Below are 27,710 nucleotides of genomic sequence, written 5' to 3'. Positions count from 1 at the left end.
AGAAAGCCCATGCGTAGCAACGAAGACCCAACACAGCCAAAAATAAATAAGTTTATTTAAAAAAAAAAAGATAAAATGATTTAACTCTTGGGTATAAGCAAGCCCAGTAGGCAAAACTGGGGAGCATAAGTAATTCTGAGCCAAGCACATTTCTCAAAAAGGAAGTTCTCTGACATCAAGAAGTTGTCTCCAAGTGGCAGACTTTCCCCAAATAACAAATTTGGGACATCTTATTCTACTGTTGGAATAGAAAAAAATTTTTTTCAGAATAACTTTTCATTAAGCTAATAGTATAAAATTTATTTAAACTACAAATAAAAATGGCCCCCAAATAACTGTTAAACCAAAGGTGAAAGCAGTATTTTTTAAGGCCCCAAGTCAGTTTTCATGTTGGGAGTTTTTTTTTTTCCTTCAGTGAACACACACAGTTTTCTAAGTACTCATTCTCTGTGAAACAGTCACGGTAAAACTAAAATAAAAATTGGGCCTTGTTTGAGCCATGTCACTTCTCATCTACTAGTCATGTAAAATCCATTTTTCAGGAAAGAATATGTTTTCACAAACAATAAAACCGTGATGGGGGAATTACATACGAAGTTGGGGGGAGGCTTCCAGGAAGATGGCGGAAGAGTAAGACGCGGAGATCGCCTTCCTCCCCACAGATACGCCAGAAATACACTACATGTGGAACAACTCCTACAGAACACCTACTGAACGCTGGCAGAAGACCTCAGACCTCCCAAAAGGCAAGAAACGCCCCCACGTACCTGGGTAGGGCAAAAGAAAAAACAGAGACAAAAGAATAGGGACGGTACCTGCGCCGGTGGGAGGGAGCTGTGAAGGACCGGTTTCCACACACTAGGAAGCCCCTTCGCGGGCGGAGACTGCGGGTGGCAGTGCGGGGGGGAAGCTTCAGAGCCACGGAGGCGAGCGCAGCCACAGGGGTGCGGAGGGCAAAGGGGCGAGATTCCCGCACAGAGGATTAGGGCCGACCGGCACTCACCAGCCCGAGAGGCTTGTCTGCTCACCCGCCGGGAAGGGTGGGGCTGGGAGTTGAGGCTTGGGCTTCGGTCGGAGCGCCGGGAGAGGACTGGGGTTAGCTGCGTGAACACAGCCTGCAGGGGGTTAGTGCGCCACAGCTAGGCGGGAGGGAGTCCGGGTAAAAGTCTGGACCTGCCGAAGAGGCAAGAGACTTTTTCTTCCCTCTTTGTTTCCTGGTGCGCGAAGAGAGGGGATTAAGAGCGCTGCTTAAAGGAGCTCCAGAGACGGGCGCGAGCCGCGGCTAAAAGCGCTGACCCCAGAGACGGGCATGAGACGCTAAGGCTGCTGCTGCCGCCACCAAGAAGCCTGTGTGCGAGCACAGGTCACTCTCCACACCCCCCGTCCGGGGAGCCTGTGCAGCCCGCCACTGCCAGGGTCCTGGGATCCAGGGACAACTTACCTGGGAGAACGCACGACACGCCTCAAGCCGGGGCAACGTCATGGCCTCTGCTGCCGCAGGCCCGCCCCACATTCCGTGCCCCTCCCTCCCCTCCGGCCTGAGTGAGCCAGAGTCACCGAAGCAGTGGCTCCTTTAACCCCGTCCTGTCTGAGCGAAGTACTGACGCGCTCTGGCGACCTACACGCAGAAGTGGGGCCAAATCCAAAGCTGAGCCCCTGGGAGCTGTGAGAACAAAGAGAAAGGGAAATCTCTCCCAGCAGACTCAGAAGCAGAGGACTAAAGCTCAACAATCAACTTGATGTACCCTGCATCTGTGGAATACATGAATAGACAACGAATCATCCCAAATTGAGGAGCCATGTGGACGAAAGGCTCTTGGTACTGCAGCCAGGAGTCAGTGCTGTGCCTCTGAGGTGGGAGAGCCAACTTCAGGACACTGGTCCACAAGAGACCTCCCAGCTCCACATAATATCAAACGGCGAAAATCTCCCAGAGATCTCCATCTCAACACCAGCACCCAGCTTCACTCAACCACCAGCAAGCTACAGTGCTGGACATCCTATGCCAAACAACTAGCAAGACAGGAACACAACCCCACCCATTAGCAGAGAGGCTACCTAAAATCATAATAAGTTCACAGACACCCCAAAACACACTACCAGACGTGGACCTGCCCACCAGAAAGACAAGATCCAGCCTCATCCACCAGAACACAGGCAGTAGTCCCCTCCACCAGGAAGCCTACACAACCCACTGAACCAACCTTAGCCACTGGGGACAGACACCAAAAACAACAGGAACTATGAACCTGCAGCCTGCAAAAAGGAGACCCCAAACACAGTAAGATAAGCAAAATGAGAAGACAGAGGAACACACAGCAGATGAAGGAGCAAGATAAAAACCCACCAGACCTAACAAATGAAGAGGAAACAGGCAGTCTACATGAAAAAGAATTCAGAATAATGATAGTAAAGATGATCCAAAATCTTGGAAATAGAATAGAGAAAATGCAAGAAACATTTAACAAGGACCTAGAAGAACTAAAGATGAAACAAACAACGATGAACAACACAATAAATGAAATTAAAAATACTCTAGATGGGATCAATAGCAGAATAACTGAGGCAGAAGAATGGATAAGTGAGCTGGAAGATAAAATAGTGGAAATAACTACTGCAGAGCAGAATAAAGAAAAAAGAATGAAAAGAACTGAGGAGAGTCTCAGAGACCTCTGGGACAACAATAAATGCACCAACATTCGAATTATAGGGGTTCCAGAAGAAGAAGAGAAAAAGAAAGGGACTGAGAAAATATTTGAAGAGATTATAGTTGAAAACTTCCCTAATATGGGAAAGGAAATAGTTAATCAAGTCCAGGAAGCACAGAGAGTACCATACAGGATAAATCCAAGGAGAAACATGCCAAGACACATATTAATCAAACTGTCAAAATTAAATACAAAGAAAACATATTAAAAGCAGCAAGGGAAAAACAACAAATAATACACAAGGGAATCCCCATAAGGTTAACAGCTGATCTTTCAGCAGAAACTCTGCAAGCCAGAAGGGAGTGGCAGGACATAGTTAAAGTGATGAAGGAGAAAAACCTGCAACCAAGATTAGTCTACCCAGCAAGGATCTCATTCAGATTTGATGGAGAAATTAAAACCTTTACAGACAAAAGCTGAGAGAGTTCAGCACCACCAAACCAGCTTTACAACAACTGCTGAAGTAACTTCTCTAGGCAAGAAACACAAGAGAAGGAAAAGACCTACAATAACGAACCCAAAACAGTTAAGAAAGTGGGAATAGGAACATACATATCTATAATTACCTTAAATGTAAATGGACTAAATGCTCCCACCAAAAGACACAGATTGGCTGAATGGATACAAAAACCACACCCATATATTTGCTGTCTACAAGAGACCCACTTCAGACCTAGAGACACATACAGACTGAAAGTGAGGGGATGGAAAAAGATATTTCATGCAAGTGGAAACCAAAAGAAAGCTGGAGTAGCAATTCTCATATCAGACAAAATAGACTTTAAAATAAAGAATATTAGAAGAGACAAAGAAGGACACTACATAATGATCAAGGGATCGATCCAAGAAGAAGATATAACAATTGCAAATATTTATGCACCCAACATAGGAGCACCTCAATACATAAGGCAAATACTAACAGCCATAAAAGGGGAAATCGACAGTAACACATTCATGGTAGGGGACTTTAACACCCCACTTTCACCATGGACAGATCATCCAAAATGAAAATAAATAAGGAAACACAGGCTTTAAATGATACATTAAACAAGATGGACTTCATGGATATTTATAGGACATTCCATCCAAAAACAACAGAATACACATTTTTCTCAAGTGCTCATGGAACATTCTCCAGGATAGATCATATCTTGGGTCACAAATCAAGCCTTGGTAAATTTAAGAAAATTGAAATTGTATCAAGTATCTTTTCCAACCACAACGCTATGAGACTAGATATCAATTACAGGAAAAGATCTGTAAAAAATACAAACACATAGAGGCTAAACAATACATTACTTAATAACGAAGTGATCACTGAAGAAATCAAAGAGGAAATCAAAAAATACCTAGAAACAAATGACAATGGAGACACGACAACCCAAAATATATGGGTTGCAGCAAAAGCAGTTCTAAGAGGGAAGTTTATAGCAATACAATCCTACTGAAGAAACAGGAAACATCTCGAATAAACAACCTAACCTTGCACCTAAAGCAATTAGAGAAAGAAGAACAAAAAAACCCCAAAGTTAGCAGAAGGAGAGAAATCATAAAAATCAGATCAGGAATAAATGAAAAAGAAATGAAGGAAACGATAGCAAAGATCAATAAAACTAAAAGCTGGTTCTTTGACAAGATAAACAAAATTGGTAAACCATTAGCCAGACTCATCAAGAAGAAAAGGGAGAAGACTCAAATCAATAGAATTAGAAATGAAAAAGGAGAAGTAACAACTGACACTGCAGAAATACAAAAGATCATGAGAGATTACTACAAGCAACTCTATGACAATAAAATGGACAACCTGGAAGAAATGGACAAATTCTTAGAAAAGCACAACCTGCCAAGACTGAATCAGGAAGAAATAGAAAATATAAAGAGACCAATCACAAGCACTGAAATTGAAACTGTGATTAAAAATCTTCCAACAAACAAAGCCCAGGACCAGATGGCTTCACAGGCAAATTCTATCAAACATTTAGAGAAGAGCTAACACCTATCCTTCTCAAACTCTTCCAAAATATAGCAGAGGGAGGAACACTGCCAAACTCATTCTAAGAGGCCACCATCACCCTGATACCAAAACCAGACAAGGATGTCACCAAGAAAGAAAACTACAGGCCAATATCACTGCTGAACATACATGCAAAAATCCTCAACAAAATACTAGCAAACAGAATCCAACAGCACATTAAAAGGATCATACACCATGATCAAGTGGGGTTTATTCCAGGAATGCAAGGATTCTTCAATATACACAAATCAATCAACGTGATATACCATATTAACAAGCTGAAGGAGAAAAACCATATGATCATTTGAATAGATGCAGAGAAAGCTTTCGACAAAATTCAACACCCATTTATGTTAAAAACCCTGCAAAAAGTAGGCATAGAGGGAACTTTCCTCAACATAATAAAGGCCATATATGACAAACCCACAGCCAACATCGTCCTCAATGGTGAAAAACTGAAAGCATTTCCACTAAGATCAGGAACAAGATAAGGTTGCCCACTCTCACCACTCTTATTCAACATAGTTTTGGAAGTTTTAGCCACAGCAATCAGAGAAGAAAAGGAAATAAAAGGAATCCAAATCGGAAAAGAAGAAGTAAAGCTGTCACTGTTTGCAGATGACATGATACTATACATAGAGAATCCTAAAGATGCTACCAGAGAACTACTAGAGCTAATCAATGAATTTGGTAAAGTAGCAGGATACAAAATTAATGCACAGAAATCTCTGGCATTCCTATATACTAATGATGAAAAATCTGAAAGTGAAATCAAGAAAACACTCCCATTTACCATTGCAACAAAAAGAATAAAATATCTAGGAATGAACCTACCTAAGAAGACCAAAGACCTATATGCAGAAAATTATAAGAGACTGATGAAAGAAATTAAAGATGATACAAGTAGATGGAGAGATATACCATGTTCTTGGATTGGAAGAATCAACATTGTGAAAATGACTCTACTACCCAAAGCAATCTGCAGATTCAATGCAATCCCTATCAAACTACCACTGGCATTTTTCACAGAACTAGAACAAAAAATTTCACAATTTGTATGGAAACACAAAAGACTCCGAATAGCCAAAGCAATCTTGAGAACGAAAAACGGAGCTGGATGAATCAGGCTCCCTGACTTCAGACTATACTACAAAGCTACAGTAATCAAGACAATGTGGTACTGGCACAAAAACAGAAAGATAGATCAATGGAACAGGATAGAAAGCCCAGAGTTAAACCCACGCACATATGGTCACCGTATCTTTGATAAAGGAGGCAGGGATGTACAGCGGAGAAAGGACAGCCTGTTTAATAAGTGGTTCTGGGAAAACTGGACAGGTACATGTAAAAGTATGAGATTAGATCACTCCCTAACACCATACACAAAAATAAGCTCAAAATGGATTAAAGACCTAAATGTAAGGCCAGAAACTATCAAACTCTTAGAGGAAAACATAGGCAGAACACTCTATGACATACATCACAGCAAGATCCTTTTTGACCCACCTCCTAGAGAAATGGAAATAAAAACAAAAATAAACAAATGGGACCTAATGAAACTTCAAAGCTTTTGCACAGCAAAGGAAACCATAAACAAGACCAAAAGACAACCCTCAGAATGGGAGAAAATATTTGCAAATGAAGCAACTGACAAAGGATTAATCTCCAAAATTTATAAGCAGCTCATGCAGCTCAATAACAAAAAAACAAACAACCCAATCCAAAAATGGGCAGAAGACCTAAATAGATATTTCTCCAAAGAAGATATACACACTGCCAAGAAACACATGAAAGAATGCTCAACATCATTAATCATTAGAGAAATGCAAATCAAAACTACAATGAGATATCATTTCACACCAGTCAGAATGGCCATCATCAAAAAATCTACAAACAATAAATGCTGGAGAGGGTGTGGAGAAAAGGGAACCCTCTTGCACTGTTGGTGGGAATGTAAAGTGATACAACCACTGTGGAGAACAGTATGGAGGTTCCTTAAAAAACTACAAATAGGACTACCATATGACCCAGTAATCCCACTACTGGGCATATACCCTGATAAAACCATAATTCAAAAAGAGTCATGTACCAAAATGTTCATTGCAACTCTATTTACAATAGCCTGGAGGTGGAAACAACCTAAGTGTCCATCATCGTATGAATGGATAAAGAAGATGTGGCACATATATGCAATGGAATATTACTCAGCCATAAAAGGAAATGAAATTGAGCTATTTTTAATAAGGTGGATAGACCTAGAGTCTGTCATACAGAGTGAAGTAAGTCAGAAAGAGAAAGACAAATACCGTATGTTAACACATATATGTGGAATTTAAGAAAAAAAATAATGTCATGAAGAACCTAGGAGTAAGACAGGAATAAAGACACAGACCTACTGGAGAACGGACCTGAGGATATGGAGAGGGGAAGGGTAAGCTGTGACAAAGCGAGAGAGAGGCATGGACATATATACACTACCAAATATAAGGTAGGTAGCTAGTGGGAAGTAGCCGCATAGCACAGGGAGATCAGCTTGGTGCTTTGTGACTGCCTGGAGTGATGAGATAGGGAGCGTGGGAGGGAGGGAGACGCAAGAGGGAAGAGATACGGGAACATATATAAATGTATAACTGATTTACTTTATTGTAAAGCAGAAACTAACACACCATTGTAAAGCAACTATACTGCAATATGTAAAAAAAAAAAAAAGAAAAAAAGAAGTGGGGGGGAAAAACTAGTAATTGGAAAATTTTCCATAAAATCTGAATCGCCTGTTTCTCTTGGTAAAAAAAAATCAGAAGATCTAGCCACCCAAGGCTCACATATCTGACCATCAACTCAGTTGACACTGAGTCCAGGCTGCCCCATTAGACTAGATTATCCTCCTCTGGTTACCTAGAGTTCTGCCGTCTGAATTTCACCCATTTATTCAACCAGCCTAGTCCTTGAGGCCTTTTCTGGGGTAGCGAAGATAGTCTTATCCCTAGGATCACATTGTTGACATAGAACAGATGTAGTTAATCTATGGTGGGCAAGCTATGGCCAACAGGAGACCAATCAGGTTTCAAACCTTCTGAGCTTAAAAAAAAAAAAAGCTTTTATATTGCTAAATAAATAGAGATGTTAAAGAATATTTCATGACATGTGAAAATTGTTTGAAATTCAAATTTCAGTGTCTATAAATAAAGTTTTATTGAAACACAGTGGAGCTCTTTAGTTTATATATTATCTATGGCTGCTTTTATGCTACAAGGGCAGAATGGAGTAGTTGTGACAGAGACCATATGGCCCACAAAGCCTTAAATATTTTTCACCAAGCCCTTTACAGAAAAAGTTTGCTGACCCCTGATCTGAAACTATACTGTCCAATAGAAATGTAATGTGAGCCACATATGTAATTTTTAATGTTTTAGTGGATACATTTTCAAAAGGAAAAAGAAACATGAAATTAATTTTAATAATGTATTTTTTAACCCAAAATATTATCACTTTAATATGCAGTCAATAGAAAAATTAATGAGATATTTTACATCCTTTTTTCATACTATGTCTTTGAAGTTTGGTGTATATATATTTCAAATTGGATTAGCCATGTCTCAAGTGCTCAGAAACCACAATGGTGGTAGCAAATTGGAAGGACAGAACGGATATAGAACATAAGAATATTTTTAGGAGGTGGCAACACTTTAGCCAAGCAACTAAGTCGGTTTGTATAATAAGGAAAAGTGGAGTAGGAACAAATGCCCCTAGATTTGTGAGTGAAAGTAGTGGAATGAAGAACTGGGTACAGGGTTTAGGGAGATCAGGGCTGGGCTGCCTCGCTGAGTAGAACAGTCAGAGAAGGAAGGATTTTAAGAAGTACTGGGTATCTATGGATCCTTTTCAAGGGGTTCAAGTAAAACCTAAAGATCTTGTTATTTTATTAAAAAAAATTTTTTTAAATATGAAAACTCTTCTTTTATTTATTTATTTTTTATAAATTTATTATTTATGTCTGTGTCAGGTCTTTGTTGCTGCGTGCGGGCTTTCTCTAGTTGCGGCGAGCAGGGGCTACTCTGTGGTGCGTGGGCTTCTCATTGCGGTGGCTTCTCTTGTTGCGGAGCACAGGCTCCAACACACGGGCTTAGTAGCTGTGGCACGCGGGCTCAGTAGTTGTGGCTCCTGGGCTCTAGAGCGCAGGCTCGGTAGTTGTGGCACACGGGCTTAGTTGCTCTGCAGCATGTGGGATTTTCTCGGACCAGGACTCGAACCCGTGTCCCCTGCACTGGCAGGTGGATTTTTAACCACTGCGCCACCAGGGAAGTCCATTAACAAATATTTTAAAGGCGGGGTTTCTTAGACAAAAGGCTGTGAGCAGCGAGAAAAAATACCTAATCCATCCATCTTTTTCATTTTGGTGGACTCTGGGAGTGAACACTTCCTATTGCCTTCTCTAGAATCTAGATTAGATTAGCCACTCCCCTCCATTGGAGGAGTGTGGCTATACTGACGGGTTAGGGTCTGCTGATCACTGGGTCTCTCACTTCCGGTGTTAACAGCCCCCTGACCACGCTGTCTTTTCCTTCCCTTCTGTCAGCTGCAGTGCAGGCACTCCCTTTGTGCTCGCGCTACCCCTTGCACATCCTCTCTCCTGTGGTAATAGACATACAATTCTAATACAATACAGTAATTACTATAATGGGGCTTTGTTCAAAATAGCAAGAGCGTAGAAGGGAAAGAGGGTCAGGGGTTTGGAGGACATTCTTCACAATCAGCGGTCCTTCTTTATTATTCACATCACTTTACATAATATCATTTTGTCATTCAACATTACTATGAAAATGTTGTTTTTGAGTATGTATTGTTACATGTGAAAATCTGACAGTAAAAAATTGATTAGTTAGAATGTTTCTATGTGTATATGCAAATGCAGGGAAATGAGAAACTCACTGTTGTGCGTCCCTAAAATAATGGCAGAAAATACAAGCAATACACGGACACTGAGATTTTGCCCAGGGGAAAATTATGTCTTTCTTAATTTTTTAATTTAATGAACACTTATGTATGCCAGAAACTGTTATAAGCACTTTACAAATATTAACTTTTTAACCCAAATAATACTTCCATGATGTTAGGATATTATTATTACCTCCATTCTAGGCCTGAGCAATCTGAGGCCCTGAGAGGTTAAATACTTTGTGGAAGTTAGTTCACACAGCTAGTAAGTAGCAAAGGCCTAGGGTGACCCACTGTCTGGTTTGCCCAGAAGTGTCCACTGACAAGTCCTGCATCTCCATGGAACTCTTCAGTCCTGGGAAAACCAGGATGAATGGTCACCCTAAAATTCAAGCCCTGGCGATCTGACCTCCAGACTCCTTGCTACTAACATGCTATGTCCCTCACAATGATGCAGGGATAACCCTAATAAGTCTGGAAACACCACGCATAGAAATGGACCGAACAAAAGCAAACCTGAAATCTGGGCTGTTATAAGATTGTCTACTGGGAAAATCGGCTCACTTGGTCTCCCAATAAACACTCCAGAATGTGCTGAGGTTAATTTGCATCAATTGCTTGCAGCTGGAGAGCAGACATGACAATTGCCGTCTCCAGAAAATCAGGCAGAGGGAAGATTGGAAATTCCCTGTGAGAATGGAAGAGATGTCTCACTCTTCACAATGGGCACAATAGGGAAGCTGAAAAGTCTGTAAATCCAACTATAAGCGCCCTATGTTGTTTCCTGCTTTGTCTGACTGTTTCTGTAAGTTTCTGTATCCGTGGATGTTAAACAAACCTTCTGTTGTCTGTCTGTTGGCCTTTTCCCTTCAATCATCATAACAGCTTTGTTGTGGCAGCACCACACTAAAAAGGAACCCCTATCAAGGCAGGGTTCCCAGAGGACAGAGAAGATGGGTGGGTTGTCCCCTGGGCAGGTGGGGAAGGATACCCTAAAAGCTGGTGAAGGAGGCAGATAGAAGATGGGAAGCCAGGAAGAAGATAGGAAGTGTATCAGCAGGGCCTGCGTCCAAGCTGCTTCTATCACCTCCCAAATCACACCTGCACCCAGCTGGGTGGATAAATCTTTCAGAAGCCACTCCAAGAAGGAGTGACCTCTTCCACTTTGGCTTTCCATGAGGAGCATCCCCATTCTGCACCTGTCTGCTCCTTCTTTGGCCAATACTAAGTACAAAAGGAGCCGACAAAGGAGGAGGATGCCTTTCTCCCCCTGGTACCTCCCTACTCCTACAAAAAAGATATGGGAAGAGGAAAGACTAATAAATGCCATTGAAAGAAACTATGGTGCTTGGTTTATTCCACCGAGATTATGTGTAAAACTGCTTGCTATGAAGAAAAGATTTTTTATTTTTTTTTGTTTTCAGTTTAATTCAGATTATATATGGAGACCAAGACAAAGAAAATGCACCCAATCTGTGAGGGGAGCTCAGGAACGGGGTCCACAAGGAGTTAACGCTTCAGATGAGACTGAAAGGTAAGAGTTTTTCCCCGTGGACAAGGGGCAGGGAAACTGGAGGAAACACTGAACAGATATTCTTCCCTCAGCCTGGAAAGACACTAGGCGGGGAGGCGGTGGGGAGGCACAGACAGGAGGGGGCACGGTGTGGCCAGCAGTCTGAGGGGAGCACAGGGGTGGGAGATGAGGAGTCAGCTCCTGAAGGGCCTTGTATGTCATGCTAAGAAGTATAAATTTTTCTGTGCTGATGGGAAGCCACTGAAATAATCCAAGCAGAGGACTAACATGATTAGATCGCAGCGGGCTTCCCTGGTGGCGCAGTGGTTGAGAGTCCACCTGCTGATGCAGGGGACACGGGTTCGTGCCCAGGTCCGGGAAGATCCCACATGCTGCGGAGCAGCTGGGCCCGTGAGCCATGGCCGCTGGGCCTGCGCGTCCGGAGCCTGTGCTCCGCAACGGGAGAGGCCGCAACAGTGAGAGGCCCGCGTACCGCAAAAAAAAAAAAAAAAAGATTGCAGCAGGAGAATGTTTGTCACACAGAGTCCTAAGGAATGTACCAAGCAAGATCATGGTTAATGGTAAACTAGTTTTTAAATGGACTAGCAAAATAAAAAAAGAACTTTGAAGATCTCCTGGAAAGGGATTATAAGACTATAAAAACAATAAAAAGATTTAAACATATCAAAAAAAATAAGTCAGAAAAAATTTTAAGCCACTTGAGCCAACAATGTATTTAAGGATGAAGAAGAGAAAGCTTACCCAACGAGCAAGTTCTTGACCTCAGTACCGATCCAGGAAGGGTTAGGGAGGTTGCAGTCTCCAAGCTGTCCCCAGCGGTAGCAAATCATGGCCAGCGGTTGGGTATTCTAAATCAATTTGAAAAAATATAAACAAAAATCACACGGACTGGCTAGAAGTCCTTGATCATCTCCCCAAAGCATGCTTTATCCTTTTTTAAGAGATACTTCTTTCCACATAGTAATCAGACAGCCATTTATTCATGCACAGATTTCTAATTGAGAAGGCAATATTTTGTTTTGTGATCTATTTTAAAAGGTGGAATGAGAAAATTTATTTTAATCCTTAGCATATATGTTTATTAGACTTTTTGTAGGTTATTGACTTTTAAGATGTCCATCTTTTCATTCTTTCCCAATGCTTGCATCACAGTTTATTTTCTAAAACAGATAATCTCTCCATATTTTTATTTAATAATCATTCATTGACAAATATTTCCCGAATACCTCTTTTTTCCTTTAGGCCACAAGGAATCAATAATTGGCAAGACAGACAAACCTGGCTGCTCCCTCATGAAGATTATAGTCTAGTGGCAAAGCAAACAATTATAATGTGATATATGTAAAGAACATGACAGAAACTCACTTTGCTTACCCAATATCTATTTACCACATCTTTTCTGTTAAGAGAACCCCACTTTGGATGGGGGCAAGTAACATGCCCAGCTGTAACAGATACTTCCCCCAATGGCCACACCAATATTTTGATCCTACATTCTCTTCCAGAACCTGCCACCCTTACATTACGATGTAGACTCTATTTCCCCTCCCCTGTAACCTGAGCAGTCTTTTGTGTTTGCCACAATGAATAGAGAACAGCACAAGTGATGCTGTGTGACTTCCAGGCCTAAGTCATAAAAGTCAATATGGTTTCCACCTAAGTCTCTCTTGGGACCCTCACCCTTGGGGCTCAGCCATTATGGTGTGGGAAGCCAAGCAGCCACATGAAAAGGTCATGTGTAGGTGTTCTAACCACAGTTCCAACTGTGTGAGTCTTCTTGGCCAAAAGCCAGCAACAACTGCTGTTGTATGGATGTCAGGGAGAGTAGAAACAGGCCATTTCTGCTGAGCTTTGTCCAATTGTCATATTTGTGAGAGAAACACGTTTTTGTTTTAAGCCACTAAGTTTTGAGTTGGTTTGTTGCACAGCAGTAGATACCCAGAACACTCACTTTTAAAAGGGGAGGCTTTCCCAACCTTCCTTGCAGATTGGAGTGACCATGTGACATAATTCTGACCAATGAGATGTAAGCAGAAGCCAGTAAACAGGGCTTCTGGGAAAGACTCAACAGAGGCATGACTTCAGGACCTGGATCCTTTGTTCTTTCTTCAGCCTACAATTCAGAGTGACAGTTAGAGCCCCTGCAGCCATTTTGTAAGAATGAGAATGAAGACCACACCCTAAGGACTCCAGAATAGAAACCTAGAAAAGGTGCTCAACATCCTTAGTCTTCAGGACGACACAGATTAAAACTACAATGAGATACCATTTCATACTTCCAAAATGGCAAACATTAAAAGGACCGACAACATCAGATTTTGGTGTGGATGTGGAGTAACTAGAACTTGCATACATTTCTAGTTAGAATGTAAAATCTTACCAACACTTTGGAAAACTGTTTAGCAGTTTCCAACAGAGACAAAAATACACCTATTCTATGATCCAGCTATTCAACTTCTAGGTTTTTAATTAAATTTGAAACATGGAAACATATGTTTACAAAAAGAAATCTCAGGGAATGTTTATAATGGCCATAAACAGGAAATCTATAAATCTACCAACATAAGAGTTGATAAAATGGATAAACAAGTTGTATATATGCTACACTGGAAAACTGGTAAGAAAAAAGGATGAACTACTCACATATACAACAACATGGATGAATCTCAAAAAAAGAAGTCAAACATATAAGAGTGTGTGCTATATGATTCTACTTCCTTGACATTCAAGAACATGTAAAACTAATGGATTGTGATAGAAATCAGAACAGCAGCTGCCTCATGGAGGGATTAACTAAAAAGGCACAAAGGAACTATCTGGGGTAATGGAAAAATTCTACATCCCAATTGGGGTGTTAGTTTCCCAGGTATATACAATTGTCAAACTCATAAACTGTACACTACACTAAGATGTGTGTACTTTACTGCATGTAATTTATTTAAAAATTAGTTAACTAAAAATAAATATGAGCTTATTTATATTTAATCCTGAGAACCACTTAGAGGAGCTAGAGCTTAAATGTTACTGATTTGCTGTTACAGCTAACTTAACGGTAACAATATTTAATGTTAGGAATGAAAACATTTTGTGACCAGGTCTTGCTGACCAGTAAAATATTATCTCTAATTCACTTACCCAAAACAGTATATTCCAAATCAAAACATGTTCAACATGGATTTTCTTTCTCCATTTTCCCAAGCTAAGATAACCATAACAAAATTTTTTAGCCAAAGCCCCATACCAGCAACTAACAGGGCTTCTTGATTAAAAAGTGATGTCTAAACAGAGATCTGAATCGCAGCAGGATTAGGCAAAAAGCAGGCAAAAGGGAGGGGGCGGGAAATATATGTGTATATGTATATATATATAGAGAGAGAGAGAGAGAAAGAGAGGGAGGGAGGGAGGGAGGGAGAGAGAGAGAGAAACAGAGACAGACAGAGACAGAGAAACAAAGAGAGAAACCGAAAAACGATCAGTTTACTGCAATACACTCGATCAGGACACAGGCTGGTCCTGATGAACCAGGAGTGTTATAGGAACCTCAAGGACTAGAACCAGGGGCTTAATGCCACTCCCACCTTCCTCCCTCCCCTTTCCCTCTGGCTGTCAGCTTTATGTTTTCACACATATTTATGCTTTTGACGGCAGGAGCTACTATTTGTGCTTTTAATAATTATAGTAGGTTAGGTTCCTAGAAGGAGAATTTGGGAAAAGGACTATGGACCTTTTATAAAGTTCTTGATATATGTTGCCAATTATTCCCCCCACCCAAAAAACAAACCCCAAACCAATTTCGACTCTCAATAGGAGGGTATGACTGTGCTTATTTTGAAACAACCTCATCAGCCTTAAATTTAATATATTTTAGAGTCTTTGTTTTTTTGGTAGAATAAAGTGATATGTCATTGATGTTTTATTTTGTAACTACTAACAGTGAATCATTTCACATATATATCGATCATTTATACTTCTGCATCTGAGATTTGTCTATACATTGTTGTTGCACCTTTTTCCATTGAAGTTTCAGTGTTTTCCTGATTTAAACTGCTAATCACTGTTTGTCAGATATTTTTTACTTTGTAATCTACTTCTCAGTTTTTGATGGTTTCTTTTAAATTTTTCATGTAGTCAAATCTTTGATTTTGATTCCTTTGTGATTTAGCCCATTGATTTTATGCTTAGACAATTCTTCATTCAGCTCAAGAACAAGTAAATAGTTTAAATAGTTCCCTAAATATTCTTTTAGCTTTTAAATCAGACTTTGGCAAATATTGATTATGTTTCAGGTACATGTTTTACTATTTCTCTGTTTACCTTACATTGAACACTTTTCACATTTAACACCTGGAATTTATTTTAACATATGTTGTAAATAAATTGACATATTTAACTTACTACAGCTTGTCAATTTATTGAATAATTTTTCTTTTGCACATTACAATGTGATAACAACTTTGTTATTCACATCATTTTTATAAGTAATGGTATCTATTTATGGCTATTTATTCTGTTCAAAGGTATGCTATGCACATTTATGCTAGTAGTACCCTGTTTTATGTACTGTTTTAATATACTTTAATACATTGTGGGGAAAATCCATATAATACTTTTTTTTAGCTACAACTAACAAAAATTTATTAAAGTTGCTTTAAGCAAAAGAGAGAATATCCATGGACCAATCAACTGTGCCCAGAGGCAAAGATCACTTTGAACAGGAGAGACAATTACAGAGGCATCCCTATTGAATTCTTTAAGTCAGGGAGGGCACCCAGTAGGTGTTCACTGTTCCCTTCATCAATTGTCTTTTTTCAAACTTTCTTGGCTCTTCTCTATTTTTTCTAGCTAATCAACTTTAAAATCACCATTTCAAGCTCTAAAAGATATCCTATTTGGATTTTGATTGGAGTTGCATTAAACCTATAAATTAATTTGAGAAGAACTGACATCTTTATAATAGTCATTGTTATCCAGGAACGTGGTAGGACTTCCCATTTATTCAAGTCTTCTTTTATGTTCTTCAGTAAAATTTTGCAGTTTTATTTATATCGTTCCTGTCCATTTCTTATTATGGTTATTCTGAGGTATTTTATATCTTTCATTTTTAAACCAATTACAATCTGACTTCTACCTATTAATCTTAATTCTTTTGTTACTAAAAAAATAAAAGAGGGAAGCAGTGGAAATTATTGGAAGGACATTGAGGAAGCTCATAGAATTAAGACAAGAGAATTAAGTTTCAGGAGAAGGAGACAGGGCTGACATCAGGGATGACTGGATCCATTGGCTGAAACACAGATGAGTCTTTCACAGAATCTTTCACGTTGCTCACCTCTCGGCTCTACATATCTCTGTATTTTGACTTCATTCTAATATTTTTATTATCCAAAAGAAAAAAGGGTGTTTTCCTCACTAGTTCCAGATAGTAAGATCCCAGGCAAAGGTTCAGATTGGCCCAGTAGGTCAGATGCTTACTATTGAACCTATGCCTACCTCTTACAGCCAGGGAGGGGAGATGCTGTGATCGGCACAGTCCAGGTCATGTGCCTGTCCCTGGGGATAGGCAAGCAGATCTGTTGCCAGATGAGGGCGGAAAAGGCTTGCTGGGCACACAACAGACACTACATCCAGTGACATCGGTCCTGCCAAATTTGCCTGTGATGGTCTTGTTGCTAATTCCAATGGATACTTTCCAATCTTTATAATTACTTTTCTCTCTGAAGACTTTGATGTTGACAGCCTCTTGAGGTTCTCGACTCCCTGCGTTTCAATAACACATTTTTCTTATGGTTTTCTCTTTTCACTCTTGCTCTTCCTTTTCATTCTCTTCTTTAGACTTTTCTCCTTCCAACTACCCTTCTAATTGTTTTCACCCAGGCTTTCATCCTTGGTTTATTTCTATTCTCTTTCTAGAGCACGTTTTTTCTGGATTATCTCATCTAATCCTACGTTTTTATTATCACCTGTTGATTTCCAAATCCGTTCCTCCAGGCCAGAATTCACTTTACATCTCCAGACTCAGCTCTAGAGATAAGAAACTCAATGTGGTAATTATAAGGAAGAATGGTAGGTTAAACTGTTGGCTACATGAGACAGTGAACATAAAGTGTGAATACTCTAGAAAATAGCAACTGTGTCCCGTAAGAGAATTTAATTTTTAATCTCTTTCATCCTTGACCTATTTACTGTGTTTCCAAAGTAAAACATTTTCCTGCTCTTTATACTTCATTTATAAGAATAAAATAGAGGACAGAACCTGGCATAATAATTAGAAAAAGTGCTGGAATGGATGTCTGTAGACTTGTGTTCTAAATCTTGCTTTGCAACTGAGTCTCTATGTTCCTAAGAGTTGTAATTCAGGATTATGGCGGGGAACTGGTGAGATAAATAATGCATATGAAAACATTTTATGATCCACAAAACAACTATATACCTGAAATGTGTTATTACTGTCTTGCCTTGCCCTAGCTATGTCATAGCCTTAATATGAAAATGAATTTTGTTCATTATCAATTTGGACAAAACAGGGTATCATCTCTCTCTAAGAGGTCCTTAATGATTTCATTAAGGGAAGTGCAACACACTCTTTAAAATTTAGTGGTTTAGGGCTTCCCTGGTGGCACAGTGGTTAAGAATGCCTGACAAGGCGGGGGACACGGGTTCAAGTCCTGGTCTGGGAAGATCCCACATGCTGCAGAGCAACTAAGCCCGTGTGCCACAACTACTGAGCCTATGTGCCACAACTACGGAAGCCCGCATGCCTAGAACCCATGCTCCACAGAGAAGCCACCGCAGTGAGAAACCCACACACCACAACAAAGAGTAGCCCCCACTTGCTGCAACTAGAGAAAGCCCGTGCGCAGCAACGAAGACCCAATGCAGCCAAAAATAAACTAATTAAATAAATAATTTTTTAAAAATTTAGTGGTTTAAAATAATGACTGTGGGTTTGCTAGAGGATTTTTGTTTTCTGGTCACGACTGGGCTCACTCATGCAGCAGCATTCAGAGAGTCAGCTGGGATAACTGGACCTCTCTTTCCACGAGGTCTTTGCTCCTCAAGGAGACTCAACCATGCTTCCTCATCTGCTAGAGGCAGTGTTCCAGGCGAGCCCCAGTGTGACGTGTCTGACAAATCTCTGTTTGCATCACATTTGCTGGTGTCCCATCCCATTCACCAGATCAGCCAGCTAACCAAGCCCAGTCAGTATGGGAGGGAGTAAACAAGGGCATGGATGCCATGAGGCAGATTAGCTGGGGCCATTAGTGTAACAATCTACCACAGTAAGGAAATATATTTAATAATCTGAATGAAATGAATAACTTCATAGGAAACTATAATTTACAAATCTAAGCCCAGAAAAGATTCAAAAAATCCATACAGACAAATTACCATGAAAAAAAATTTGAGAAAATTATCAGTTATTCGAGCCCCTTGCAAATCACAAGGCTGAGATGGTTTTACAAGGGAATTCTACCAAATTCTTGAGGAAAAGACATCTCTATTGTTATACAAAATGTTGCAGAACATAGAAAAGCAAAATTTTTATGAAGAGAGGATTATATCAATACCACAGTATAACAAAGGTAAAAAAAAATTACATACCGACCATATTTAATCTCTCCCTCTCTCTCTCTAAATATATATATACATATATATGTATAAATATATATATGTGTGTGTATATATATATATATATATATATATATATATATATTCCAGCAGCTCATTAGAAGAATACTACATCATTATGAAGAGGAGTTAATTCCAGGAATGCAAGAATGCAATTAACAATTGGAAAATTGTTACTATACTGATTATATTAATAGATCAAAACATAAAAATCATAGCATCTCTATCTCTATACAGAGGTATTTATAAAATGTAACATAAATTCTTTCTTTAAAAAAACTCCCATTAAGATGGTAATAGATGGACAATCACTTAACTTGATAAAATTTACCTATTTCAACCCAAAAGCTGGAATCACATTAATGGGAAGCATCTGAAGATGTCCCATTAAAATCGGGAGCTAGATGAAAATATCTACTGTTGCTGATATTCAACATAACTGGAGATGGTAGCCATTACAGCTAGAAAGGAGATAGAATTGAGAAGTATAAAAAATGGAAAGGGAGGAGGCAAAATGATAATTACTCATCAGTGTTGCTGTTGCATTCCTGAAATACTTGAGGCAATTGAAAAACTACTCTAGATGATAAGGCAATTCACTAAGTTGGCTGAGCATGAAATTAACATGCAGAAATGAACAGCAAGTTTATTAACATATCAGCTAGCTATTTAAAAGATATAATGGGGCTTCCCTGATGGCGCAGTGGTTGAGAGTCCGCCTGCCGATGCAGGGGACACGGGTTCATGCCCCAGTCTGGGAAGATCCCACATGCCGCGGAGCGGCTGGGCCCGTGAGCCATGGCCGCTGAGCCTGCGTTCAGCTCATCCCTGGAGCAAGCACCACCTGATCACCTTCTCCTAGAGGGAGGGACCAGGACTTTGGACAGCATCACATGGCAGAGGAGGAAGTCATCGCTCAGTGACAGTAGCCTGAGAGATGAGGGAAGGGAGGTGCCTCCAAAGATGACTGTGATCATCTCTGATTTATGTCAATTTAGAAAAATAAAGAAATTCTCCTGTACCTAAGAAATGTCTTCTATTGAATGGACAAGGCAAGACCCAGTTTCTCCCAGGAGGCAAGGTGTGCTAAGACCAGGCCTACTTACTCCTTCACCTTCACCCTGCCTGGAGTGCTGAAAAGTGAAGTCCTTCACTCTTCCTGTGCTGAATGTCTTCTTCTCTTTTCCCAGGTCCTGGGCAAGAGTTTATGTTTTGTGACCACTTCCTTTGTCTATAGGCCCACTTATATGGAGCAAAAAGGATATGCTCCTAATTCTATCTTTACACTAGAAATGTAATGAAATTCCATCAGACCAACACAATAACATAATAAATCACTTGCTAATATATGGCTTTGGAAATTTCAGAAAATTCTCAGCATAAGGTTTGAAGGATAAACAGAAGTTTACCAGTGACAAAGATGGGAGTAGGATGACGGTCTAGTCAAAAGGAATAAGTGACACAGAGGCAGCAAACAGATTGGATGCTTGGGGAACTATGCACAATTTGGAATTCCTGGACTATAAAGTGACAGAGAAATAGCAAGGGATGAAATTGGAGAGCTGAAAGGGCCAGATTATAAGTGCATTAGCATGTTATAACGACTAAATACACTGTTAATTGTATTTGATTGTTGTAGGGGCTACACTGTGTCCCTCAAAATTAATATATTGAAAGCCTTACCCCCAGTACCTCAGAATGTGACTGTATTTGAAGTTAGGGCCTTTAAAGAGGTGATTAAGTTATAGGGAGAGGAACTTTAGACACAGAAAAAGATAGCAGGGATGTGCGTGCATAGGGGAAAGACCATGTTAGGACACAGGGAGAAGGCAGCTGTCTTCAAGTCAAGAGAGAGGCCTCAGAAGAAACCAGACCTGCCAACACGTGGATCCTAGACTTCTAGCCTCGAGAACCATGAGAAAATAAATTTGTGTTGTTTAAGACACCCAATCTACAGTATTTTGTTACGGCAGCCTTAGCAAACTAATACAGTGATGAAGAGCCATTGAAGGATTTTATGCAAGGAAGCAGTCATTTTGATGGCAGTGTAGAAAAAGAATTGGAAAGCAGTGAGATGGAGTTGGGGAGGTCACTTAGGCTACTGCATCTGTCTAGGCAAGGGTTGGTAAGGATTTGACCAAGGAAGTGACAATGGGAATGGTGAAATAAGATTTGAGAGCTATTTCAGAGGTAAAAATAAATGGAGATGGAACTAAGATGTTGACAACAAGTCTTTTGTTTGAATGGTGTGTTGAATAATATGCCATCAAATAAAGTTAAGGGATATAGGAAGAAAATTAGGGTTTTTTTGTTTTGTTATTTACTTTTTTAACATTTTTATTGGAGTATAATTGCTTTACAATGGTGTGTTAGTTTCTACTGTGTAACAAAGTGAATCAGCTATACATATACATATATCCCCATATCTCCTCCCTCTTACGTCTCGCTCCCACCCTCCGTATCCCACCCCTCTAGGTGGTCACAAAGCACCGAGCTGATCTCCCTGTGCTATGCGGCTGCTTCCCACTAGCTATCTATTTTGGTAGTATATATAACTCCATGCCGCTCTCTCACTTCGTCCCAGCTTACCCTTCCCCCTCCCCATATCCTCAAGTCCATTCTCTAGTAGGTCTGTGTCTTTATTCCTGTCTTGCCCCCAGGTTCTTCATGACCTTATGTCTCTTTTTGAATTATGGTTTTCTCAGGGTATATGCCCAATAGTGGGATTACTGGGACATATGGCAGTTCTATTTTTAGTTTTTTAAGGAACCTCCATATTGCTCTCCATAGTGGCTGTATCAATTTACATTCCCACCAACAGTGCAGGAGGGTTCCCTTTTTAACCACACCCTTTCCAGCATTTATTGTTTGTAGATTTTTTGATGATGGCCATTCTGACTGGTGTGAGGTGTTACCTCATTGAAGTTTGTTTTTTTTTTTTTTCACTGTTGTGGCCTCTCCTGTTGCAGAGCACAGGCTCTGGACGCGCAGGCTCAGCGGCCATGGCTCACGGGCCTAGCCGCTCCGCGGCATGTGGGATCCTCTCGGACCTGGGCACGAACCCGTGTCCCCTGCATCAGCAGGTGGACTCTCAACCACTGCGCCACCAGGGAAGCCCCTCATTGTAGTTTTGATTTGCATTTCTCTAATGATTAGTGATGTTGAGCATCCTTTCATGTGTTTCTTGGCAATCCATATATCTCCTTTGGAGAAATGTCTATTTCAGTCTTCTGCTCACTTTTCAATTGGGTTATTTGTTTTTCTGATATTGAGCTCCGTGAGCTGCTTGTATATTTTGGAGATTAATCCTTTGTTAGTTGCTTCATTTGCAAATATTTTCTCCCATTCTGAGGGTTGTCTTTTCATCTTGTTTATGGTTTCCTTTGCTGTGCAAAAGCTTTTAAGTTTCATTAGGTTCCATTTATTTATTTTTCTTTTTATTTCCATTTCTCTAGGAGGTGGGTCAAAAAGGATCTTGCTGTGATTTATGTCATAGAGTGTTCTGCCTATGTTTTCCTCTAAGAGTTTTATAGTGTCTGGCTTTACCTTTAGGTCTTTAATCCATTTTGAGTTTATTTTTGTATATGGTGTTAGGGAGTGTTCTAACTTCATTCTTTTACATTCAGCTGTCCATTTTTTCCAGCACCACTTATTGAAGAGGCTGTCTTTTCTCCGTTGTATATTTTTTCCTCCTTTATCAAAGATAAGTTGACCATATGTGTGTTGGTTTATCTCTGGGGTTTCTATCCTTTTCCATTGTTCTATATTTCTGTTTTTGTGCTAGTACCATACTGCCTTGATTACTGTAGCTTTGTAGTATAGTCTGAAATCAGGGAGTCTGATTTCTCCAGCTCCGTTTTTCTTTCTCAAGATTGCTTTGACTATTCAGGGTCTTTTGTATTTCCATATAAATTGTGAATTTTTTGGTTCTAGTTCTGTGAAAAATGCCATTGGTGGTTTGATAGGGATTGCATGGAATCTGTAGATTGCTTGGGTAGTAGAGTCATTTTCACAATGTTGATTCTTCCAATCCAAGAACATGGTATATCTCTCCATCTGTTTGTATCATCTTTAATTTCTTTCATCAGTTTCTAATATTTTTCTGCCTATGGGTCTTTTGTCTCCTTAGGTAGGTTTATTCCTAGGTATTTTGTTCTTTTTGTTGCAATGGTTATGGGAGTGTTTCCTTAATTTCTCTTTCAGATTTTTCATCATTAGTGTATAGGAATGCCAGAGATTTCTGTGCATTAATTTTGTATCCTGCAACTTTACCAAATTCATTGATTAGCTCTAGTAGTTTTCTGGTGGCATCTTTACAATTCTCTATGTATAGTATCATGTCTTCTGCAAACAATGACAGTTTTACTTCTTCTCTTCTGATTTGGATTCCTTTTATTTCCTTTTCTTCTCTGATTGCTGTGGCTAAAACTTCCAAAACTATGTTGAATAACAGTGGTGAGAGTGGACAACCTTGTCTTGTTCCTGATCTTAGTGGAAATGCTTTCAGTTTTTCACCATTGAGAACGATGTTGGCTGTGGGTTTATCATATATGGCCTTTATTATGTTGAGGAAGGTTCCCTCTATGCCTACTCTCTGGAGAGTTTTTATCATAACTGGGTGTTGAATTTTGTCAAAAGGTTCTTCTGCATCTGTTGAGATTATCATATAGTTTTTATCCTTCAATTTCTTAATATGGTGTATCACATTTATTGATTTGCGTATATTGAAGAATCCTTGCATTCCTGGGATAAACCCCACTTGATCATGGTGTATGATCCTTTTAATGTGCTGTTGGATTCTGTTTGCTAGTATTTTGTTGAGGATTTTTGCATCTATGTTCATCAGTGATATTGGCCTATAGTTTTCTTTTTTTGTGACATCTTTGTCTGGTTTTGGTATCAGGGTGATGGTGACCTCATGGAATGAGTTTGGGAGTGTTGGCATGTCTTAGACAAGTGGTATTAAAAGTGCAACTGGGGAGCCAGATGATGGCAACTGGAAGTTGACAGAGTTAGGCTTGATGTTCTTGGTCTTCTCTGAGAAGTAGGGAAGCAAAGCTATCCAATAACTATAATGCAGAGGAGAAGGGGGTGAGAGGCAACCAAAGCCCTATAAAGAACATTCTGAAGGGTAGTTTTAGCTCCTGAGCTCCTGGCCAGGTGGACTGGGGGCTTGTCAGGCCAGCATTAGTGTTCAACTTTTCCTTCTGCTCAATTTGGCTTCCTCCCCGGACCTTTGCCAGATGTTTATCCCTTATAAATATCTTGCCACCTGAACTTCTTCTCAGAGTCAGCTCCTGGAGATCTTAATGACAGAAGCACAGGTACTTGGAAACACTCTAAAGATCTGATTTTCAATGGACATTATACTTGATAGCATTTCTTTTTTCTAGTTTTACTTTACAGTTGACCCTTGAACAACACAGGTTTGGACTGCATGGATCTACTTATATGAGGATTTTTTCCAACAAATTTGTGCTAGAGTACTACACAGTCCATGGTTGGTTGAATTGAAGGATGTGAAACTGTGGATACAGAGGGTTGACTGTAAAGTTATACACGGATTTTTCAACTGAGCAGAGGGTTGGTGCTCCTAACCTCTGCATTGTTCAAGAGTCAACTGTACGTTAGTTTTGGATAGTATAAGGATCACCACAGTAAGCCAGTTAACCTATGTCTTCATACAGTTACAAATTTTTTTCTTGTAATGAGGACTTTTAAGGTCTACTTTCTTAACAACTTTCAAATATGCAATACAGTATTAGTACCTCTAGTCACCATGCTGTCAACATAAACGTTTTTTTTAATGTAGAAAACTAAAGGATAAACCTTTATTTAAATCAATTCAATGACTTCAAAGAAAATAAGTTTTCCCTATGAAACTATGTGAATAGCATCAGATAACTAGTATCTTGGTTGTTAGTCTGCTCAGGCTGCTACAACACAAAAATGTGGACTAGGTGGCTTAAACAACATACATTGACCTCTCACAGTTCTGGAGGCTAGAAGTCCAAAACCAGGGCACCAGCACAGCTGGGTTCCACCGAGAATCCTCTGCCTGGTTTACAGATGGCCATGTTTTTGCTGTGTAGGTCAGAAGATACAGAGGAAGAAAGCTTTCTAGTGTCTCTTCTTGTAAGGACACTAATCCCGCTGATGAGGGCTCCATCCCCATGACCTAATCACCCCCAAAGGCCACACGTCCTAATACCATCATACTGAAGGCCAGGACCTCAACACATGGACCTAGGAGGGACACAGTCAGTCAGTCTATAATAACCACCTATTGTAATTAGATTGTAAGTAGATAGAACAACCCTATATATTTTTGTATTACCCGCTTTTCTTGTCTCTTTATTTTTTTGTCAGTCATTTTTTTTTTAACATCTTTATTGGAATATAATTGCTTTACAGTGTTGTGTTAGTTTCTGCTGTATAACAAAGTGAATTGGCTGTATGTTTACATATATCCTCATATCCCCTCCCTCTATGTCTCCCAATAACCTTTTAAAATTAACAATGCTAATAGCATCACTTATCATGTATCTGTTCTTAGCAAACAGAATAACTATGTAACAGAAATGGGGTGTTTCTTGTTTGGTTTTTTATGTGCTTTTTCTTTTTAAATTCTGACAAAATCAAGGAAGGAACAATGGCAGATTACACATGAAAGTAAATTAAAAGGAATTCTTTTACTTAATGAAATATTCTACCAACAGTCTACCTTACCTATCACATGCACATGTGGGCATGTGCACATACACATACAGAGACACACAGACACACCACACACACACTAAATTGACCCCTAGGTTTGAAATATCTCATCCATCATCTGCCCTTAATCATTTAATAAACATTTATTAAATGCCATGTATCAGAAACTATTCTAAGAAAGTTTCTGTTTCCAAAGGACTCACAATTTAGTTGGTGCTTGAATAATGTTATCAGAACGCTTTTAAAATTGTGGTTTGAGAAGACCAATATGTAATCTCAAACTTGAGGCTGCTTTAGGTATCAGCATTTTCTGAAAAACTTTCCCTTTCAAGTTTCTGTATTTTCCATTTTCCTAAAACACATTTTATGCTAAAAATTATCTCAAATATCCTTGCAAAATATACTTTGTATGGAATTTTCCCCTAACTTTCATACTAGAAAATAAACATATAGGGATTATATATCTTTCTAATTTTCATTAATGTCATAAAGTAAATCAGTAATGGATGATTTTTTTTAAAAAAAATTTTCTAGCCTGGGGACTTCCCTGGTGGTCCACTGGTTAAGAGTCTGCCTTCCAATTCAGGGGATGCAGGTTCAATCCCTGATTGGGGAAATAAGATCCCACATGCCGAGGGGCAACTAAACCCATGCACCACAACTATAGAGCCCATGTGCTCTGGAGCCCACGTGCCACAACTAGAGAGTCCACGCACCGCAACTACTGAGCCCGTGCGTTCTGGAGTCCGTGCGCTCTGGAGCCCATGTGCACCACCACTAGAGAGAAGTCTGCGCACTGCAATGAAAGATCCCGCGCACTGCAATGAAAGATCCCGCGTGCTGCAACTAAGACCCAATGCAGCCAAAACTAATAAATAAATAAATATTTAAAAAAATAAATAATAAACAAAATTAAAAATTTCCTAGTTACCTATTTTGTGTTGTTATTTTGTCTTAATGAGATCAGGTGAGACAGTAAATTTCAAAGTACTTTTGAAACAGTGAAGCAAAAATATTATTATTGCTGTTTCTATTATTATTAATTAATAATGAAATAAGATATTAAACCTTGTTTTTCCCTTCAAGATTCTGCAGAAATTGTAATTTAAATACTGCATATTTTTTTGTAAAAGTTTTTTCGACTTTAAATAAAAAGAATTTATAATATTAAATTCATATCTATTTGTTGTATGATATTGACAGAGTGATTTGACATCTAATATGACCATAGAGATATATCATTTATTAAAGGAGGTTAAGGGGAATATATTTCAATTAGAACTAATTCTCTTTCAAGATACAGAAGATCAGGCCTCCATTAATAAAAACAGCTATTCTTTTTGAGTGCATGTTATGTATTAAACATTTGAGTGTTCCAAAGACAGGTAAGACTTCCTCTGTCTTTCTGAAGAGTTTATAATATATTCAAGAATAATAAGAGCAATAAGCAAGCAGAAGAGACAAATCCCATAAATAAGAGATTGTCTTGTACAAAACTTCAAATGCCAGGGTGACACCTTAATTCTGGTGATGGATTCAAGAGTATATACATATGCCAAAGCTTTTAAATTGTATACTTTAAATATACACAGTTTGTTGTATGTCAAATCTACCTCAATAAAGCTTTTTTTTTTTTTAATTTATTTTTGGCTGTGTTGGGTCTTCGTTGCTGTGCATGGGCTTTCTCTAGTTGTGAAGAGCGGGGCTACTCTTTGTTGCAGTGCACGGGCTTCTCATTGCAGTGGCTTCTCTTGTTGTAGAGCACAGGCTCTAGGTGCACCGGCTTCAGTGGTTGCAGCATGCGGGCTCAGTAGCTGTGGCTCACAGGCTCTAGAGCGCAGGCTCAGTAGTTGTGGTGCACAGGCTTACTTGCTCCGCGGCATGTGGGATCTTCCCGGACCAGGGATCGAACCCATGTACCCTGCATTGGCAGGCGGATTCTTAACCACTGCACCACCAGGGAAGTCCCCAATAAAGCTATTTTTAAAAATACCAAGGTAAGAAGATTTTAAATATTATGCATAATAAAAACTAGTTTTTAAAGCAGAGAAATGATAAAATTGGCATTCTGCTTTATGAAGAATAAACTGGTGACAGTTAGTTGACTGAATTAAAAAGGAAAAGTGATAAAGCCCCAAAAGTACCTCGGTATAAGTATTCTGCTAGATTAGGT

General features: G+C 39.5%; 1 protein-coding gene and 1 long non-coding RNA gene across 3 annotated transcripts in view; one reads left to right on the top strand and one right to left on the bottom strand.

Annotated features, from left to right (window-relative positions):
- The window catches only part of MLLT3 (MLLT3 super elongation complex subunit), a 282,997-nt gene extending 281,907 nt beyond the window's left edge, over positions 1-1,090 (bottom strand). Inside the window, exon 1 of the mRNA XM_079927815.1 lies at positions 816-1,090. The gene's annotated coding sequence lies outside the window, so the exon portion shown is untranslated. The remainder of the gene's footprint in view (positions 1-815) is intronic.
- On the top strand, positions 585-25,044 carry LOC307189615. Of its 2 annotated transcripts, none has more exons than XR_013829227.1 (3): positions 585-746; positions 11,082-11,191; positions 24,913-25,044. It is a non-coding gene; the product is annotated as an uncharacterized lncRNA (long non-coding RNA). The 2 variants fall into 2 exon arrangements; XR_013829228.1 differs by lacking the exon at positions 24,913-25,044 and adding an exon at positions 12,434-12,463.
- Positions 25,045-27,710: the final 2,666 nt, after the last annotated feature.

The sequence above is a fragment of the Stenella coeruleoalba genome (assembly GCF_951394435.1).
Source record: "Stenella coeruleoalba genome assembly, chromosome: 7".
In the NCBI taxonomy this organism is placed as follows: Eukaryota; Metazoa; Chordata; class Mammalia; order Artiodactyla; family Delphinidae; genus Stenella; species Stenella coeruleoalba.
The sequence above is the reverse complement of the archived record's forward strand: the minus strand, read 5'-3'. Positions and strand labels throughout refer to the sequence as shown.